The following is a 21,144-nucleotide window of genomic DNA, read 5'->3' on the forward strand; positions in this document are numbered from 1 at the left end:
TTATAGGAGTTATGAGATTGATCACTGTTCGTTATCTTCACCTTGCATTAAGACGTACAACTATATATCCTAGAAATAAAACTGATTTTTTTTTACTGTGTTCAAATTTCTCAAAGGTCATTCATAAGAAGTGCAAGTCTTATTTCATGGGATGTTTACCTGTAAAATGCGAAACGAAATATGCCGAAGCGAAACGAAACCTATCGAAATGGGTACTCTTATTTCATGCGACATGCCTGCTGTTGTAGGCACGGTGAAGTAAATACAGTACGTATACTTTGGAGTATTTCTAAGAATTCATAATTTTTATGAATGTACATTATACACGTACACAGATTTACGATAAAACATGAATGTGTTTTAATTATGATGTTCAGCTTGGAGATACTTTGTTTAAAATGTGACTTTGCTTTCGTTATTGTTTTGCCACAATTTATGACGTTATAAGCGTAACGTAAAGTGAGACCAGTACCGTGCGCTAGTATAACGGGTTTTTTTCCCGCGGGTCTCAAATTTGGCTATTTCTGGCTCAAATGTATGGTAATAATTTTAGCAGAATAAATTTTGGCGGACAAAGAAGTTATCTCCCTTGCAAATGCCGACGTCACATTTGGGTGCATATTTGGCGAGTGAAATTGTGGCTGAAAGCTATGTAACCGCTAAAATAAGCAAAATTTGTCACCCCACGAAAAAAAAAAGAAGAAAAAACACCGTTAAACGGCATCAATTTTGAAAGCATACAAACCTTATTTGTTTCTTTCATTGAAATTTTAAACCACAATTTTGGAAAAAGAATTTTCGACAGCAAAATGGCAGCTTGTATTGCTTTAACATACTTTATTTCTAATGACTATGTCTGCTCGATATGTAGTTTTACCAAGCATCAATATTCTATATCTCAATACTAAAAATGATGATATGGTATATTATACGAAGAACATTTCACAGTGGCGGATTTAAGGGGGGTGCAGCCGGCGCCCCGGCCCCCCTAAAAATTTCAAATTTAAGGTAAATCGTGGTATTTTGTTTAGAAAAATGTACTAGACGATAAAGCAAGCAATAATTTCTTTCACTTCCAGAGAAATAAATGACAAAATCTTTCGATTCTTTGAATTGCTTTTTTGGGAGAACTTAATTTTTTTTCAAAAACCCTAAAATTTGCGTCATTTTATTAACTCCACCTTATTAAAAATGATATAAAATAGTACAAATGACTAAATAGGGGACATTTTTCAAGCCTAATATTTTCGGTAAAATCCAGGAGCTTCTGTTGCTTTACCCCTGGAATCCCACCAGGGCTAAGCCCTTGACCCACCGGGGGCCTCAAGGCGGCCCCCGGACTCCCTGCCTCATAAAGTGGCGCCCCCAGTAACCTCAATTCCTGGATCCGCCCCTGTTTCAAAGTATGTTCGTAACTTTCTTCCCATTTGCTCAACTCTTTAAAACTTCTCCCCACCTTTTCAACTCATTTCAAACTCCTATTAGTATTGAGATATCAATTTACATTTTAAGCGATATACACTGTGTTAGAAAAACTAACAAGTTTTAATGTTTTAGAACGCATGAATTGTCTAATATATAAATAAGTGGACTGATATAGGTATGAATCGATTCTCTCTCTCTCCCTCTCTCTCTCTCTCTCTCTCTTCTCTCTCTCTCTCTCTCTCTCTCTCTCTCTCTCTCTCTCTCTCTCTCTCTCTCTCTTTCCTTGTAAATATAACACATATACAGTGTAATAATTTATCCTTACGATTATGAATAATACTTACCCAAACTTCTAATTTTTCAACATACAAAATTAACAGAATTTCTTTTATCCCATTTGATGAGGTCCCATATATATCAGACACATATCATCTTTTTCAAAGGAAGGGGGATGGGGGCAGCCAGAGAAGACGACTTAACACTTGTCAAAAATTCTCAACAAGGCAATCAACTACAACTAGATATAGCCAGTCATTCCAGGTAAAAGTGGGAAATTGACTATACCGGTATAAGATCAACAATTCTGAATATGAATTTCTTATTTCTCCCGAGATGAATTGTTTGAGTCAAACCCGCTCTTCGGTATTCAATCAACGACAAATGTGAAAGAACGTTACATGTACATAATGTGGGTACTTACCAAAACCTAAGTTATCTCATCTCGAACTCCGCTAAGTATATACCTGGTGAATCGACTACCTGACGTAGTCTTTTGTTATAAGTATATACCTGGTGAATCGGCTACCTGACGTAGTCTTTTGTTATAAGTATATACCTGGTGAATCGGCTACCTGACGTAGGCTTTTGTTATAAGTATATACCTGGTGAATCGGCTACCTGACATAGTCTTTTGTTATAAGTATATACCTGGTGAATCGGCTACCTGACGTGGTTTTTTGTTATACCTGGTTAATCGGCTACCTGACGTAGTCTTTTGTTATAAATATATACCTGGTGAATCGGCTACCTGACGTAGTCTTTTGTTATAAGTATATACCTGGTGCATCGGCTACCCGACGTAGTCTTTTGTTATAAGTATATACCTGGTGAATCGGCTACCTGACGTAGTCTTTTGTTATAAGTACATGTATATACCTGATGAATCGGCTACCCGACGTAGTCTTTTGTTATAAGTATATGCCTGGTGAATCGGCTACCCGACGTAGTCTTTTGTTATAAGTATATACCTGGTGAATTGGCTACCTGTTGTAGTCTTTTGTTATAAGTATATACCTGGTGAATCGGCTACCTGACGTAGTCTTTTGTTATAAGTATATACCTGGTGAATCGGCTACCTGACGTAGTCTTTTGTTATAAGTATATACCTGGTGAATCGGCTGCCTGACGTAGTCTTTTGTTATAAGTACGAATCAGGGTGGGATCACATCGTATCGTTTTTTATTTTACATATTCAAAAAAAGAATAACATAATAATATTAATAATGATAATTATGATAATAATAATGACGGGGACTAATATACTGTGTATTGTGAAAGGTAACAATCCACGGTAGGATTTATGAAGTGAACATGTATTGGAGGAGGACGATCCCTCGGATATCTTTTTTTTTAAATGTGAAATAATCTTTTCCGACGGCTGCCCCGCGCCCTCACCCCTTTGTGAAACAGTACCTGTAAATTGGTCTTGTCTCCCATCGATTTTTAGTGATGGAATTTTCATCACGGGCGCCGTGAATGGACAAACTCCCCAGTTATCAAGATTCCAAAATGTAAACTAAAATTTCCATGCAAAATAAAATTCTATAGATACCTGCTACATAGGATATTAAAAAAAATGTAGGCGTATTATATAGTATCAGATCAACGTATCATTATTTTCTGTGTTATATAGTATCAGATCAATGTATCATTATTTTCTGTGTTATATAGTATCAGATCAGTGTATCATTATTTTCTGTGTTAGATAGTATCAGATCAGTGTATCATTATTTTCTGTATTATATAGTACCAGATCAGTGTATCATTATTTTCTGTGTTATATAGTATCAGATCAGTGTATCATTATTTTCTGTGTTATATAGTATCAGATCAGTGTATCATTATTTTCTGTGTTATATAGTATCAGATCAGTGTATCATTATTTTCTGTGTTATATAGTATCAGATCAGTGTATAATTATTTTCTGTGTTATATAGTATCAGATCAGTGTGTCATTATTTCCTGTTCTTGTTTTTCCGGGTCACAGATTATTAAATGAATAATCAAATTCAAAGTCGAAAAAAAAACCATTTAGTGAGAATGTTAAAGCTGCATTATTTTGTATAACGCTCGCGTGTCATAATTAAGTTCTCATTTTGTTATTATTAAATACCCTAGTTAAAGTATTCAACTCACGACTCAAACATGCATGTCTCTTGATTGGATGATCAAATTATTCCCTAATTATTTCACTGTATCTAATAGTGATACTGACATATTCCCAAGATTTACAAATGCATTTAATCAAAATACGTACCCCCTCCCTTCACACACACAACCAATCCCTAAAGCAAATACAAGTATATAGCCGTAAAATCTGTATTCATCTAATAAATCACATTAATTTTCATTTGAGTTGTTCGTTTTTAGTCTTTTTGAGTTCTTTTGGGGTCCTTTTGTGTTCTCTTTGGTTCTTTTTTTGGGAAAATCGACATATCGATATATTCTCAACGGTTTAGTCTAACTAATTTATCTTTATTTGTGTGGGGTTTTTTTTTTGTTTTGTTATTCATCTATTCAGTTTTGTTTTACTTTGGAATTTAACACACCCTAAATTCCACCCCCTTTTAAAAAATAATACGAATAATTTGATGTTGCTATCCGGAAATAAATTCCGAATATGCTTTACGTCTTACAATTTTGGGACACCTATCGGGAAAAATAACAATGGTCGGCCAAACTTCATGTACAACAAACAGAACAGAAAGCAGTTGACGAAGATGGAAGATGACGACAGAAAACAGAAACTAAAGGCCGGAAAACAGAAGGTGCACTGAAATAATGGATAATTATTAATGTTATATACTATGTTTGTGCGAGGAAATTCGATAATTACAGGTTGTTGTTGACTTGCGCAGTGTATTGAGGTCCAGCGTGGCGCGAAAGCGCCCACATCACTTGTCCAACGAGCAGTTGCCCCCTTAATATATTCTTCTTAACTTTTTGAATTTTTTAAAGGTTATCTTAATGTATCAAAAAATGAAAAGAAATCTTTTGTTGCAATTAGTTTCCATCTGCAAGAAAATCTCATTTCTTTAATTTCTGCTGCCGGACGTCCAGGTTTGTTACTTTGCTGTCGAAACAGGTTTTGACTTAAAACGACCACAATAACCAGACGAAGGGAGTCACTCCAGGGACTGATATAAACAGACAGTAAAATAGGCCTACCACAATAACCCAGACGAATGGAGTCACTCCAGGGACTGATATAAACAGACAGTAAAATAGGCCTACCACAATAACCCAGACGAAGGGAGTCACTCCAGGGACTGATATAAACAGACAGTAAAATAGGCCTACCACAATAACCCAGACGAAGGGAGTCACTCCAGAGACTGACATTGCTGTCTTACAATTATCGTAAGATTCTGTTTTTCAAAACAAAAAAAAGAATTTTTTTAAAAATCTAATCGTGATTCATCGAAGCTGGATATTTGGACTGACGCCTATTCCGGATCTCAGACCAGTGTCACAAGAAGTGATAGGTTAAATTTTGTCAGAACTGATATCGCTTAAATGTTTTGATTGAGACGTAGATTTATATGGAGATAAGGAACTCCTTCACCACTTTGGAGCGCTTCACCTATAGCGAGATCTTCTCCCTAAAATGCGATCATCCCTCTTTAGCGAGAAAGTAAACATGACCATAAACAGGTGTTTGGTGTCTTTCTTGAAAATAATGGCAAATTATGTGCAATGATGAATAAGTGCGACACACACTCAACGTAATAAAAATTGTCTATAAAAAATTGACAAGACAGAAATTGCATATCAAAGATGCTGCATAAGAGGGAAGCAGTCTGAAATCCAATGCACATCGTGAATGTTTTTGTTTCAATACTTCCCATTACCAGCTCGTTAGAATTATCGCGCTTTTATGACTCTTGTGCGTCATTGGTAAGAAAATGCACAAGTCTCACGAGCAAGTGCGAGATTACTGGGGCATAAACGAAATGTTCATAGCACACCTCCCCCCTTAAGAGTTAAAATACATGTTGTATTTTTAAATAAAACAACCATGATCAAACTGCATTTTTCAAATATTTTAACACTATTTTATTAAAGATGTTACATGTTTTTTTAAACTCCACCACACCTATTTTAAAAATTCCAAACAACGATGTTCTCTGTCCTAAGTTCATCAATATTTTTTAATTTACAAAATTGCTTCGATGCAGTTTTGAAACCCATTAGTTGTGTTAATTAGTGTTATATACGTCTAAAAAAAAAAAAAGCAGTTTGGAATATATATATATAACTTGTTCTAAAATATGGGAATTGAGGGGGGGGGGGGGGGGTTACGATTACAAAGTCCAATATGAACCTGTCCTAATTGTATGATAAAATAGAATGTCTTCATAGTCTGACAGAATAACTTTAAAAACATATCAATCCCATTAATTACAAGAAAAGTTATTGTGTTGGATGCGCATATAGTTTTTTCCCTTCACAGTTCTCATTGTGATTGATGCTTTATATCGGTCAGATTTGGCAAATTTAGTACCTTCTCTCCCTCACATATGTCACAGGATGAAATAATTCATATTTAACATACTAATATAATTTCATTACGTTACTGATTTCATCGTAAGTCGTTTCATTTCATTCATATTCATGGGGATGAACGCTGATTGGTAGAGAGAGAAGTGTGAAAGGTCAGTATGGTTTGTGTGTAGTTGTGAGTATCTTGTGAGTTGTTTTACTGGTTTGGTGCTATATAAGCAAGATTCACGCCAATTCCAGAAACTAACCAAGCAACACTCCATACCCCGACTGAGTGACTTATTATTCACGTATTGTCATATCAAAGAAACTAAGTTTTACTACAGTTTCTGTTCTTCCGAGTTTACGGTAAGAGTTTGAATTTACTCTATTGGTAAATATTTATCTATTACATTAATTTATAAATATGTTGTAATCATTATTTTAATATAACTAAAAGTGTGAATGATAGAGTGAGAGAGAACTTAATTACATGTATTTTACATATTTTTAGATCATCCTCCAGAATTAGGATATAACAATAAAAACCTTTAGAACGCGAACCACCAGTGTGTTTTAATTTAAATACATGACGGATACAGTGGCGCCCACGTTGATGTTTGAGTTCCTAACCAATACAGGATGATCCGTATCTACGTTAGAGTTTGTCATGGTTTCTATTCTCTGTGATGAGTACTTTTATATTTAAAACATCTTCAAGTTGCAACTACGCTCGCTAATGAGATCTCTATTCGAACAAATAGGCCATTCAGTACTACAGATCTAGATCTATTAATTCCGTTCTGAGCAAATTTCAACAAGAATTCTTCAGCATTGAGATACAGAAAGGAAAAAGGTAAATCACAAAGAATTTCTTACAATTTCAGTCTGTATTTGGATGGTGTTCACCCAGATTATACGTTATCCCGTGTCTGGTTGAAGAGACTCATAGAGAATATCTTTATTCATTGTTGATTCTATGTCTTGTTCGTTTTAGCATTATGTTGTATTGGAACTTCACATGTGAGGCAGGTCTCTGTAGGTAGGGACAGACCCAATCACAGAGTCTATACCTGTTTCTAGTAGATAGTGCCATAGATATCATCTAATATGTATCTAGTATGTTTAGATTTTGCTCTGCTGAGTCAGTGTAGGTAGGAAATGACCCAATCATACTGTTGTTCCATCTTATTCATGCAGTTATAAATTATTTACATACTATTTCATTTATAAGATATTATTTACTTGTATATGCAATCAGTCAATAGCCCCATTATTTAGGTAAACATGGCCACTGATAGGGAAACAAGTAAGGAGACTGAACTAGAGGATTTAAAGCAGCATATTGAAAAAATAAATCAATGTCCAGATTATAAAGTCCTTACAAAAGAGGAATATGAAGTATTATTAAATGCTAGTCTCAAAAGAGAGCAAGTAACCAGTACTCCCATAGCTAAGGGTACACCTCCCCCTTTGACTAGGCTAGTCAATGCGATGAATAAAACCAGGGAAGAGTCAAGGTTACAAGGTGATGTTACAATGTCTACAAACCAATTTCAGAATCCAAAGTTACCTACATTTAGTGGAACCGACGAACCACAGAAAGATGAGGTTAAATACGAAGTATGGAATTTTGAGGTGAAATGTCTTCAGAATTGAGGACAGTATCCTGAACATGTTTTACATCAAGTAGTGCGGAATTCACTAAAAGGGTTAGCTAGAAGTATGCTGGTATCAGTAGGTGAAAAAGCTTCTGTCAGGGACATTCTGAAGAAACTTGATGTTTTTTTTGGAAAAGTTGCAACAGGTGAGACATTTATAATGATTGTCAAAAGGACAATGAGTCTATCATAGTATATGCTTCAAGGTTAGAAGATACATTGTCAAAAGCTATAACTTTTGGTCACATTGACGCAGTAGCGAAAGATGGAATGCTTAGGAGTAAATTTTGGACTGGTTTGAATAGTCAACAATTAAAACAGAGTACTAAACATTTGTTTGACACTATTAAAAACTTTGAAACTCTTCTTAGGGAGATCAGGAAGGTTCAGCAGGAGGATATATCATTGCAAGGTTGTACAAGAGGAATTAGATCCAGACCAACGGTTCTACATGCGGAGAGAGTAGAGACATCTAAGATTTGCATAATGACCTACAGAAGATGATAGCTTCACTTCAAAGGTTAGAACAGAAAATAGATGACAATTCAAAAAGTTTTCAACAACTGAATAAAAGGGTTCACCAGTTAGAAAACAATGCACCTGTACAAAGTCATCAGAAAAGGAACCAAGGACGAGGCCAAAGTTATAACAATAGGAGTAGAGGTCATAATAGAGGCAAATGTCGACGTCAAAATTATGCTTTCAAAACAGAACAAGCAGACTCTCAGTTAAAAGAGTAACCTCTTCTATTACAGGGCGAATGGAGGGGGAACGAGAGAATAGTAAAAGTCCTAATCAAAATTCAAATTTATTATCAAGGATGGTAGGTGAACCGAATGAGAGCAAAATATATATTAACGGAGTTGAAGCGGAAGCCTTGATTGATACCGGTTCAATGATCACTTGCATGTCAGAGCAATTTTATAATTTGCTTGAAAATAAGCCTGTTTTGCGTGATACTGAAGATTTTGAATTGAAGGTCTATAGTGCTGAGGGTAGCGCATTGCCATTTTCAGGTTATGTAGAGGTAGAGCTTAAGATCCCTTTTCTATCTTCTAAACCAATTTATGCACCCGCTTTGGTCACAAAAGGAACGGAATATAGTAGTAAGGTTCCTATAATTGTGGGCACTAATATTATCAAAATATGCAAAGAGTTCTCACAATATGAGGATTTAGAGGTACCAGATGAGTGGGAATTAGCTTTTTCAAACTTAAGTGCTAGTGGGATTCCTGTCAAAACAACTAACAGATATTCTATTACGATTGGACCACATGAGGTTAAAACCCTGTCGGGGATAGTGAAATCAGTGAATGCCAATGATGTAGATACAGCTATTACAGAGCAAACAGATACATTTCCAAACCAAAGTCTTTTAGTTTGTCCTAGGGTTGTATCTATTAAAAATGGTAAAACCTCAAGAGTTCCCGTGCGGGTATGCAATATGTCGGCTCAGGCTATTAAGATTCAACCAAAGTCTGTAATATGCAAGTTGAGTACCGCCAAAGTTGTTGATTCTTGGGAACCATCAAAGACAAATGCAAGTCAAGATATCTCAAATGTCAATTTAGTAGAATTAGGAATCAAGGTCAATGAAACTAATTTGTCTGAGGATCAGGTAGAAAAGAGTTATGATTTCTTGAATAGTTGGAAACATATTTTTTCGACGTCCTTTATTGACATTGGAAGAACCGATCTAGTAGAACACGAAATAAGGTTGTCAGATCATACACCGTTCAAAGAACCACACAGGAGAATACCATCTGCAATGTATGAAGAGGTAAGGCAACATCTTAAAGAAATGCTAGAGGCCGGAGCAATTAGAGAATCTAAAAGTCCATATTGTTCGAATGTGGTACTTGCTAGAAAAGCTGACGGTTCTCTTAGGTTTTGTATAGACTTGCGAAAACTAAATAACAGAACCATTAAAGATGCTTACAATCTTCCTAGAGAGGATGAGACAATAGATACTCTTTTGGGAAGTAAGTATTTTTCAAAGTTAGATCTTCGATCTGGTTATTGGCAAGTTGAGATCAAAGAGGAAGATAAGCATAAAACAGCTTTTTCATTAGGTGCTTTAGGATTTTATGAATGTAATCGCATGGCTTTTGGATTAACCAATGCACCCGCTACGTTTCAGCGATTAATGGAGACTTGTATGGGTGAAATGAATCTTAAAGAGTGTTTAATATTTTTGGATGGCATTCTTGTCTTTTCATCTACATTTGAAGAACATTTAGAGAGATTAGAGGGTGTATTCACTAGATTAGAAAAACATAATTTGAAATTAAAACCTTCCAAGTGCGAGTTTTGCAAATTGGAAGTAAAATATTTGGGACATGTTGTCTCAGAAAATGGTATTCAAACGGATCCTGAAAAGATATCGGCTTTGAAAACCTGGCCAGTCCCTAAAAATATTAAATCATTACGTTCCTTTCTAGGATTTACTGGGTACTACAGGAGGTTTGTCAAAGACTATGCAAGGTTAGTAAAACCCTTGAACAATCTCTTGGTAGGACATCCAACAAATAAAAAGGCGAAATCGTCTAAGAGAAAGAAAGTACCATGGGTATGGGGTAAGGAAGAACAGCAAGCATTCAATAGTTTGATAGAAAAACTTACTCTACCCCCAATATTAGCGTTTGCAGACTTTACCAAACCTTTTATTGTCAATATAGATGCATCCAAAGATGGTCTTGGTGCAGTTTTATACCAAAATCAAGGCGGTAAAGACAGCGTAATTGCGTATGCCAGTAGAAGTTTGCGACCAAGCGAATGTAATTACCCTGCCCACAAGTTAGAATTTTTGTGTTTAAAATGGGCATTGTGTGATAAATTCCATGATTATCTGTATGGAAATACTTTCCAAGTCTATACAGATAATAACCCATTAACTTATGTTACAACCATAGCCAAACTAGATGCAATGTCGCATAGGTGGTTGGCATCCCTTTCCAATTACAATTTCAAATTGATTTACAAAACTGGTAAATCTAATAGAGATGCTGATGGGTTATCTCGCAGATCTACTGAAGTCTTTCCTGATGTTATTAAAGCTTTTACTTCTGTTGTTTTGGTTGAGAAGGAGGAACTACCACTCGCAGAATGTATTGTTTTATCCCAGAGTGCAGAACTTGAAAATTTCAAGGATGATATATCACAAGATGATTTTCGAAACATAGACTGGATAGAGGAGCAAAGGAAGGATTATTCCATCAACAGAGTTTTAGATTTACTTAAATCAGGTTTAAGACCTAGTGGTAAAGAATTACAGAAAGAAACTTATGAAGTTAGAGCTTATTTGAAAAATTGGAAGGATTTTGAAATAAGAAAAGGTATTCTATACAGAAACACTTTAGTAGAAAGCTCAAATGTTAGGCAGTTAGTCTTATATTTCCAGTTCAGAGAAACAGCTTTCAAGGGAATACACAATGATGCAGGTCATCAAGGTAGGGATAAAACGTTATGGTTAGCGAAACAGCGATTTTATTGGAGTGGAATGGATAAGGAAATCAAGGATAGAGTTTAAACATGTGGTAGATGTGTGAGGAGAAAAACATCAGAGATACCTAGAGCTAATCTGGTAAACATTCAAAGCACAAAACCATTAGAGATGTTATGTATTGATTTTTTGACTCTAGAAAGGTCAAAAGGTGGTTTTGAAAATGTTTTAGTCATTAATGACCATTTTACTAGATTTGCTATTGTAGTTCCTACACGCAACCAACTTGCTAAGACAACAGCAAAAGCCCTATTCGAAAATTTCATGTGTCATTATAGTTTTCCTGAGAGACTACATTCCGATCAAGGTAGAAATTTTGAAAGTAAAGTCATCAGAGAATTATGTAAAATTGCTGGTGTCAGTAAGAGTCGAACTACACCTTATCATCCAATGGGTAATGGTCTTGTGGAGCGATTCAATCAAACCTTGATAAAAATGTTGGGAACTTTAGAAAATTACAAGAAGGAAGACTGGAAATCATATATACTTCCTTTGGTACACGCATATAATGCAACAAGACAAGACACCACAGGATTTTCACCTCATTATTTAATGTTTGGGTGACATCCTAGACTTGCTGTCGACGCATTTTTAAATTTAGATGACTCAGATACATCAAAGCCAACTAGTCGTGCAAATTATGCAGAAAAACTTAAGAAAAGACTCAAGTTTGCATATAATGTTGCCAAGAAAAACATAGAGAAAAATAATTCCAGGCATAAGCATTACTATGACAACAAAGTTCGTTATTCCAAATTAGAGATTGGTGATCGTGTCTTAGTTAGACTTTTAGCAAAGAAAGGGAAAAGTAAACTTTCAGACAAATGGGAAAAAGATCCTTATGTCGTCTTGGACATTCCAAATGACGATATTCCTGTGTACAAAGTTCAAAGATCATCTGGCAAGGGTCAATCTAGATATTTACATAGAAATTTATTATTACCCTTTATGTATCTTTCAGATGATGATTACACTTCAGAAATTCCCCCAAACTGTTTCCAAGCCAAGCAAGTACACTAGGAATACAACAGATAAGAAACAAGAACGCGAGAGTATAAGTACCGATAGCGACTCAGAATCAAGCGATTCAGAGAGGGATCAAATTATATTTGTTTCCAAACCCGTATCATATACGGATAAAAATGCCTTAAACACTTCAGGTGTTAATCACAATACTTGTCTCAATAGTTCAAGTGAACATATGGGATCAGGTGATTTAGGGACAATCTATACTTTTAGTGTTGACGATAGTAGACCCTCACTACAGCAAGAAACATTTTCTTCTGTTGAACTTCAGAATAGCTCTAACATAAATTCTTTTGCAGATTATTTGAACGTAAATATAAATAATCCGTCAAGAAATAGTGAATCGAGCCGGTCTACGTTCAGTCCACAACTCCGTCGCTCAGATCGCGTACGGAAACCTCCAGATAGATATGGAGAGTGGGCTGTAGGTGAACAAGCTGCACAAGTATGGTATGTTTAGGGGAGAATGTCACAGGATGAAACAGTCTAGATAGTTTTAGGATATTTCGTACTTATTCATATGATTAGTTAGGAAATTAGCTTAATTTATTTTAAGTGGATTAATCATATAATTTTTCAGAGCAGTATCTGATCCAATTTTATTTATGACATTACCATGTGCACTAAAACTGATTATCTTGCATGTTGCGGCCATGGGTAGTTACATGTTGCAGCTTCTGTTATTTGATCTTCTTATTTACAGAAGAGGATTCCTTTCCAGATCAGTTGCATTAGTATTATTATTAATATTAATATTTAATTGAATTTTATTACAGTCCTGAGTTCTGATCTTAGAAATGTCAGGAGACATTTTCTCTAAGAGGGGGAGAATGTCACAGGATGAAATAATTCATATTTAACATACTAATATAATTTCATTACGTTACTGATTTCATCGTACGTCGTTTCATTTCATTCATATTCATGGGGATGAACGCTGATTGGTAGAGAGAGAAGTGTGAAAGGTCAGTATGGTTTGTGTGTAGTTGTGAGTATCTTGTGAGATGTTTTACTGGTTTGGTGCTATATAAGCAAGATTCGCGCCAATTCCAGAAACTAACCAAGCAACACTCCATACCCCGACTGAGTGACTTATTATTCACGTATTGTCATATCAAAGAAACTATGTTTTACTACAGTTTCTGTTCTTCCGAGTTTACGGTAAGAGTTTGAATTTACTCTATTGGTAAATATTTATCTATTACATTAATTTATAAATATTTTGTAATCATTATTTTAGTATAACTAAAAGTGTGAATGATAGAGTGAGAGATAACTTAATTACATGTATTTTACATATTTTTAGATCATCCTCCAGAATTAGGATATAACAATAAAGAACTTTAGAACCCGAACCACCAGTGTGTTTTAATTTAAATACATGACGGTTACACATAGTTAAATGCGTTCGTCTGTTTTCTTGTAAGAATAATCAATTCCTAAATTTGACTTTAGAATTGTATTCAGTGTTGTGGTTTGCAGTCGATTATAATATGTATTCGATACCATAATTTATATTTCGTATGCTTAAGTAATGTGTGTACATTATGTTGTCCCGGTAGCACGACTTTATGCGCCTTTAATTTGAAGAGTTCCACTAATGGAAATGATAAGTATTAATATATTTGCGGAAGTATCAGACATTGTAGCACGTTTTCTTCTTTTCATGTGAAACACGAAGAGATGCATTACACGAGTGTTTTTCTCAGGATATATTTACTCTAGCTAGAGAGGGATACTCACGTTTTTATGAGATGATCGCTATAGGGGGAGTGCTCCAAATTTGTTTATTGCTTCAGCAAAGATTAGTAAGATATATCATTATGACGGTTCCACCTATAAATCGCTATTATCTATATGTTGGTTTGATATATCGATGCTGGTTTAGGTTTATTTCACTCCTACCTTAAGTTTTGAAATGACTTTGATGATCAACAAATTAGAGGTAGGACGATGCTGATTTCTATATCCATGGATATTTGTACGCCGGTGTCGTGTATTGGTCTGGAAGTTAAAGAAGAAAATAAAGAGAAAAAACCTTGCCACAAGAAGATGAAAAAGTGTTTCCATGGAAACCAACCAAAGTGATGCTTCGGTGTCGAGTTCCAAGGATGTGTCCTTGTCAGATGTTGGTCATTCCAGATCAGCTCTAATCATTTTTCACAGCTTGATAATTACAATTACATATTAATTACATTGTGTCTTTATTCATTACAATTACAATTACATATTAATGATCCTGTATCTTTGTTAAGTACAATTACATATTAATGATATTGTGGCTTTGTTAATTACAATTACATATTAATCATATTCTATTTTTGTTAATTATGTCCGAATGTGAGTGAAAACATTATGGAGGGGACGTAAACGAATACAGTAATCATCGTGTGTCTTTACATCGTTAATCATATTGTATCTTTGTTAATTAAGACCCAATATAACTGATTTATTTCGATACTTACAATTGCATGGTAATTATCTTGTATCTTTGCTAATTACAATGTACAATTAAGTACCAATTACATTATATCTTTTTTAATTACAATCATACATTAATTATAAATGTGTCTTTGCCAATTACATTAATCCTAATTTTATCATTGTTAATTACAATCATGCATTAATTATAACTGTATCATTGTTGATTACAATTTTACAGTACTTATAACTGTAACTTTGTTAATTACCATTTTACTGTAAATATAATTTTATTTTTATTAATCACGGTACTTATAAATGTATCATTGTTAATTACAATTATTTATTAATGATAACTGTATCTTGTTTTAATTACAATTTTACAGTAAGTATACTTGCATTTTTGTTAATTATGGTTATTATAATTGTATATTGCAGAGTAGCTCTGGCACCACAGATACAGAACGTGACATAAGTGATTAGTATCCTTCTAACGAGTAAATATCCAAATAACGAATTATTATCTTCCTAAAGACTCATTCTCTACCCAGAGTTCTGTGCGATCATCGCATTACACCTTTGCAAACGGCTTTTACAGAAATCTTGTAAAAGTTTCTAACATCCAACAATTATGTTTTCAACTAATTATTTAGTGATATTATGAAATGTTGGTGCAATTAAATTTATGTTTAGGCCACTTTTTTTTAATTATTATTATTTCTTGGTTTACGGATTCGCCGATCATAATTTCTGGGGAATCGAAAAAAAATATGCAAATTTCCACTTTTTTTATTGTGCTGATTCTACCGAACATGTCAAATCGAAAATAAAAATAAAATGAATGTTCAATTTTACGAATAGAAAATCCTGAAACGCAAACCTATTGATTTGGATTTGGTAATCACTATTCGTTTTGCGAAATATCTTTATTCGGTATTTTTAAAAACCACGTAAACAGATATGACCACATATGATGACAGTAGCGATGCCTATATCGTTCTTGTCGACGAAACATATGTCAGATTGCATTTCATCAGGGAAGAAAAGAATCGATAGCAATAAATATTTCTCATACAATTGGTGGTATTCTTGCTGCTAACATAACACGAAATGCAGTATTATTTGGGTGTTTAAAGATGAGAGGAAGGTACAGTTGTTAGCGACTTTACTAGATAGGATGTTCTATCGTTAAAGTGATAATGTCCTACGGACCCGGTGTGAGTGTGGTGAGGGCCTGTACCGAGACACAGGTCATTCTAACTAGTGACTTTATACCACAGCAGTACATGTCATATTAAATTTATTTGAATACATGTACGTGCATCTCTTCCGTCAAAAATCCTAACAGGGATTAGAACAGTGTGATAAATTGTTAGATGAATTTTATATTATAATGAACGCCTTTAAAAAATATGACAATTAAAAACTCATAAAGGTATGCATATTTCTCGTAAATTAGTATACCAGTGTAGTGGTAGAAAGAATTTGAGTATCAAACGAAAATGTCCGGTTTTGAAATCTCCTTTGCATCGCTTTTAGCATTTTATTGACTTGTAATGGAGAATACATAATCAATTAGAATCACCAAACTTTTTTTAATTTGTCAAAAAATGTTGATTCTGTTTAGAAATAGTCCTCTTTTTTCCTTGCTTGTCGTAAGAGTAAACTAAATGCGGTGGTCCTTCGGATGAGACCACAAAAGCCGACACTCATGTCACAGCAGGTTTGGCACGATAAAGATACCTTCCTGTCCAATGACCATAAACGATAAAACAATCAAATTCGACGACATAAAAATGTTATATGATTGCAATACTCTGTTAGGAAGAAGAAAATAGATGGTGATCCTTGTACGTCAGTGATGAGGGGCATCGTTGTGCAAAATAAGGCTTTAATATGTTTTGATAAAGTATCTGCTTGCAAAATCATTTCAGAAATTTCACATTTTATTTTTTCAATCTGCTTATATAGAAACGAGTACACACTGCATCAATTTCATCTCACTCTCTCCAAAGCAGTGCTCGCTAGCCTTGTGGTAAGCAGTTGGGAGGCCTGTTTTACTATCCTTCTGTAACTTTCAGATTACGACATTCAAAATAAATACTAAAATATGCAATAAAATTACCCTCAGCAAGCGTCTTTGATATTCCAAATTTTATTACAATTCAAATGAAGATAGATGCGTGTTACATAAAAGGAAATCATTATTTACTATTGCAGTCAGGGTTGTACCACCAGGACCTCTAGTCTTAAAGCCCTCCACTTTCTTCTCTACAGCTGCCCTGACGTGGAGTCAGTGTGGAATCCAAACTAAGGAATAACGTAATGATCACTGTCCTAATAACACTCTATGTTAAATCATCAAATCAGCTGTGGGAAATAGGTTTGACTACATTTATGGAGGCTTCTTGAAGTTAAGACTTTTTCCAGCTCACATATTATCATCATTTAATGATAATAGCATGCACACGAAAGTGATTCAATTTGTCCTGTATTGTGCGCTGTACAGCAACAACGAAGATCTGATCATATATTTCGTAAGTGTAGAATAGGTATAGAGACGAGTATTCGAGACCCATCGGAATAGGCAACATACAGACGCTTAAATACATCAACAACATGATTGAAAAGAAGATTGTTTCAGTTGTTTCCAGAACAACAAATCAAGGAATGTTTTTGATAGTTATACAAAATGTATTATGTTATCTTAGGGTCAAATGCATGACGGTTTACAACATGATACAAATGCATGACGGTTTACAACATGATACAAATGCATGACGGTTTACAACATGATACAAATGCATGACGGTTTACAACATGAGTTCCATCGCTTTATTTTGAAAGGTCCCGGCTTCCATTATCGTTTGGGTCGATCATGTCAAGCCACACAATCTTCGGAAGGTCCCGGGTTCCTGTATCAATCAAGTCGATTGTCAAGACAAAAACTCTGAACATATGTAATTACCGTTCCTTATTAACTGTCAGCCATCACTACTGCAAGTCACTAATTTTAACAACTTTGACCTTTAAATCACAATTGTGGTACTTTACATTTTGCAACGTCTCTAAATTATATAGAACATATAGGATAGACGTTGATAGAATAAACAAGTGTTCTGCATATGACAATTTGTTTTACCTGACATAATACTTACAAATTACTTGACATTGCAGAGGTTTGGACAATCGTGTTTGGTGTCATTATTTCCAGATGCTGATGGGCGTTTTAATGATCTCTATTGCAAATCTTTAAGATTGAATGTGTTCCATACAAATTGATCGTATATGTTTGTTTTCAGGGGTTCCATATCCACCCCGCTTTTAACTTATATTTAGGACCTTTGATAATAGCCGTCATTGGCGGTCTTCGTTTTTACCATTACACAGGACAAAGTAGATCCGGTATTTTGTTAATGATCTGCGACTTCTGAAATAAGAAATACAGAATACACAATGAACATGTGGACAATCATGGACCCCTTTTCACATTGGAGGTGGGATCGAATGCATCACGTGTTGATTAATTACACGGAATAATTTGAACGTTTTTTCCACAAACACATACATAACTAAATTAACGTGTTTAAAGTATTACTTTTCGGTTAAAAGATTTTTTTCTAATCAAGCCAGTCTAATTCAATTTGCACTAAAGAAAACTCATTACACTCTGAAGAAAATTCTTTTCAATTAATTCTTTTGAAATCCATGGATGAAACAAATTATATGCCTCGGGTATTTTGTTCATTCCGATCGGAATGATATTGGACATGACGCAAATCAATTACACCAAATATTTACATCTACCCCATAGTTCTCTTTGTGTGTCTCCATACACAGTAACCCTCTATACCAACACTGGAATAGAGAGAGAGATAATATCTGCACTTTAACATATTTTAACTTTTCTCTCTAATTAAGCATTTTCATTCATTTTCTACTAGAAAGGACACGCACTGGAGTAAAACTCTTTTCAATTAATTTTTAAAAACCAACAAGAAAGGGTAGTGGTATGCCTCTGTCGTGTTGTGCATTCCGTTTAAAATGACATCGGAGACGAGGCAATCAATTGGATCAAACGTTTACCCCATAGTTCTCTTTGTGTTTCTTTATGCACAGTAACCTTAGATACACATAATCAAACATTGAAGTAGATAGAGGTGCTGTGTCCTTTTTTAGCATTTTCCCGTAACCTCTCTGAAGTAAAGGACCATAGCGTGGTAAGATCTAATTTATCTAAGTTTGATTTGCCTCTTTTCAAAACTAATACTTCTTAACTTCCATAACAGAAACCAGGGACTCACTTAAGTCTCTGCATTCGTGTGTTTCAAAATGTTTTCTGACCAGTCTCTATCATATTTGTTTAAAAACATTTAGTGTTTATATTCTGACATTATATAGGTATACAAGAAACAATCTAAATGGAAGAACACTTGATAACAAACATATTTCAGAAAGTCTAGAAGACATACATTGTTTAAATTAATCAATCAGTTCTCTTTCATCTGTGCATTTTTTCATTGGTCAACTACAACACAGAATAGTTCACACTACAACACAGAATATTTCACACTACAACACAGAATATTTCACACTACAACACATAATATCCACACAACAACACAGAATATTTCACACAACACAGAATAGTTCACACTACAACACAGAATAGTTCACACTACAACACAGAATAGTTCACACTACAACACACAATATTTCACACTACAACACATAATATGTCACACTACTACACACAATAGTTCACACTACAACACATAATATTTCACACTACTACACACAATAGTTCACACTACAACACAGAATATTTCACACTACAACACAGAATATTTCACACTACAACACAGAATATTTCACTACAACACAGAATAGTTCACACAACACAGAATATTTCACACTACAACACAGAATATTTCACACTACAACACAGAATATTTCACACTACAACACAGAATAGTTCACACAACACAGAATATTTCACACTACAACACAGAATATTTCACACTACAACACGGAATATTTCACACTACAACACAGAATATTTCACACTACTACACAAAATATTTCATGCTACAACACAGAATATTTCACACTACAACAGAGAGGCTGTGGAAGCTGAATGGTAGTATGTGTTTGCTTTGAAATCAGAAAGTCATCCGTTTGAGACCTGCTCGTGTCACGATTGCGTCAAACAATTGACATGAACATAAGTTGAACGGAATTAACGTCAAATTATCAAATCGGCTGATAAACTATTTTCAACACACGTATTATCATTGCTCTAATACAAACTGCCGCAATTTGATTGCCCTGCTAGTGGGCGCTGTGCAGCGACAACGAAACTCTTATTATAGGTTCTGTAAGTGTGAAGAACATGCATAGAGAAGAGTAATTGAGACCAGTCGGAATTGACAACAGACAGACGATTAAATGTATCAACAAAATAATTGAAAAAAAATTGATTTGGTTGCTCCCATAACAATAAATCAAAGCATGTTATTGATAGTTATAAAAATATAATTCTGGTATTTGCGGATGGCGATTTATAACATGAGTGCGAACATTGGGGAACTATATGTATTTGCGAAAAGAGACAATTGCTATAAGACATATCATAATGACCACTTGATAACAAAATTGGGCATTTAAACTGAAGGCTGACAGCGAAATGAATACCTTTACCTTAATACTAAGATTTAGATGTAGTGGATTGCGATTTTCAACAAAATAGTGGAGATAATGTGTGTATCAATGGCCCAAATGACATTGTATTTGATTTTCTTCAAATTTACCGCTACTGATTAAATATACAAAAAGAATACACGTAAAATTCAAATAAAGTGCACGGAGTGTAATATAAAAAGACTGGTTTAATTGGTCTCGCCATTGGTACTCTAGTTTCACCATTGAATTGTTCTGGGTTCGATTACTGATTGAGTCGGACACGTTAACCCTAAATATTCATAATTACCGTTCATTCGTTAACTGCCTGTTATCATAACTGGAAATCAACAGCCTTCACTAGGTTGACCTTTACATCAAAAGTGTGCTACTTCACCAAAACTTTGGAACGTCTTTAAATGAATTAAAACATATCGGATAGAGGTCGAACAACTAATGGAGAAAACTCATGTTCTGCATCTGACAATTTGTTTTAGCTGAGATATGCTACTAACAAATTAGGTGAAATTGTAAGGGGTTTAAAATGGTTACATTTGGTGTCATCATTTCGGAATCTCTATGAACGTCTATTTTGCAAACACAACATATCTTTAACTTGAATGCTTCTTAACGTGTTCCATTTCAATTTTTATCCTCTACACAGTTCCA

The sequence above is a fragment of the Ostrea edulis genome, chromosome 10 (genome assembly GCF_947568905.1).
Source record: "Ostrea edulis chromosome 10, xbOstEdul1.1, whole genome shotgun sequence".
NCBI lineage: Eukaryota > Metazoa > Mollusca > Bivalvia > Ostreida > Ostreidae > Ostrea > Ostrea edulis.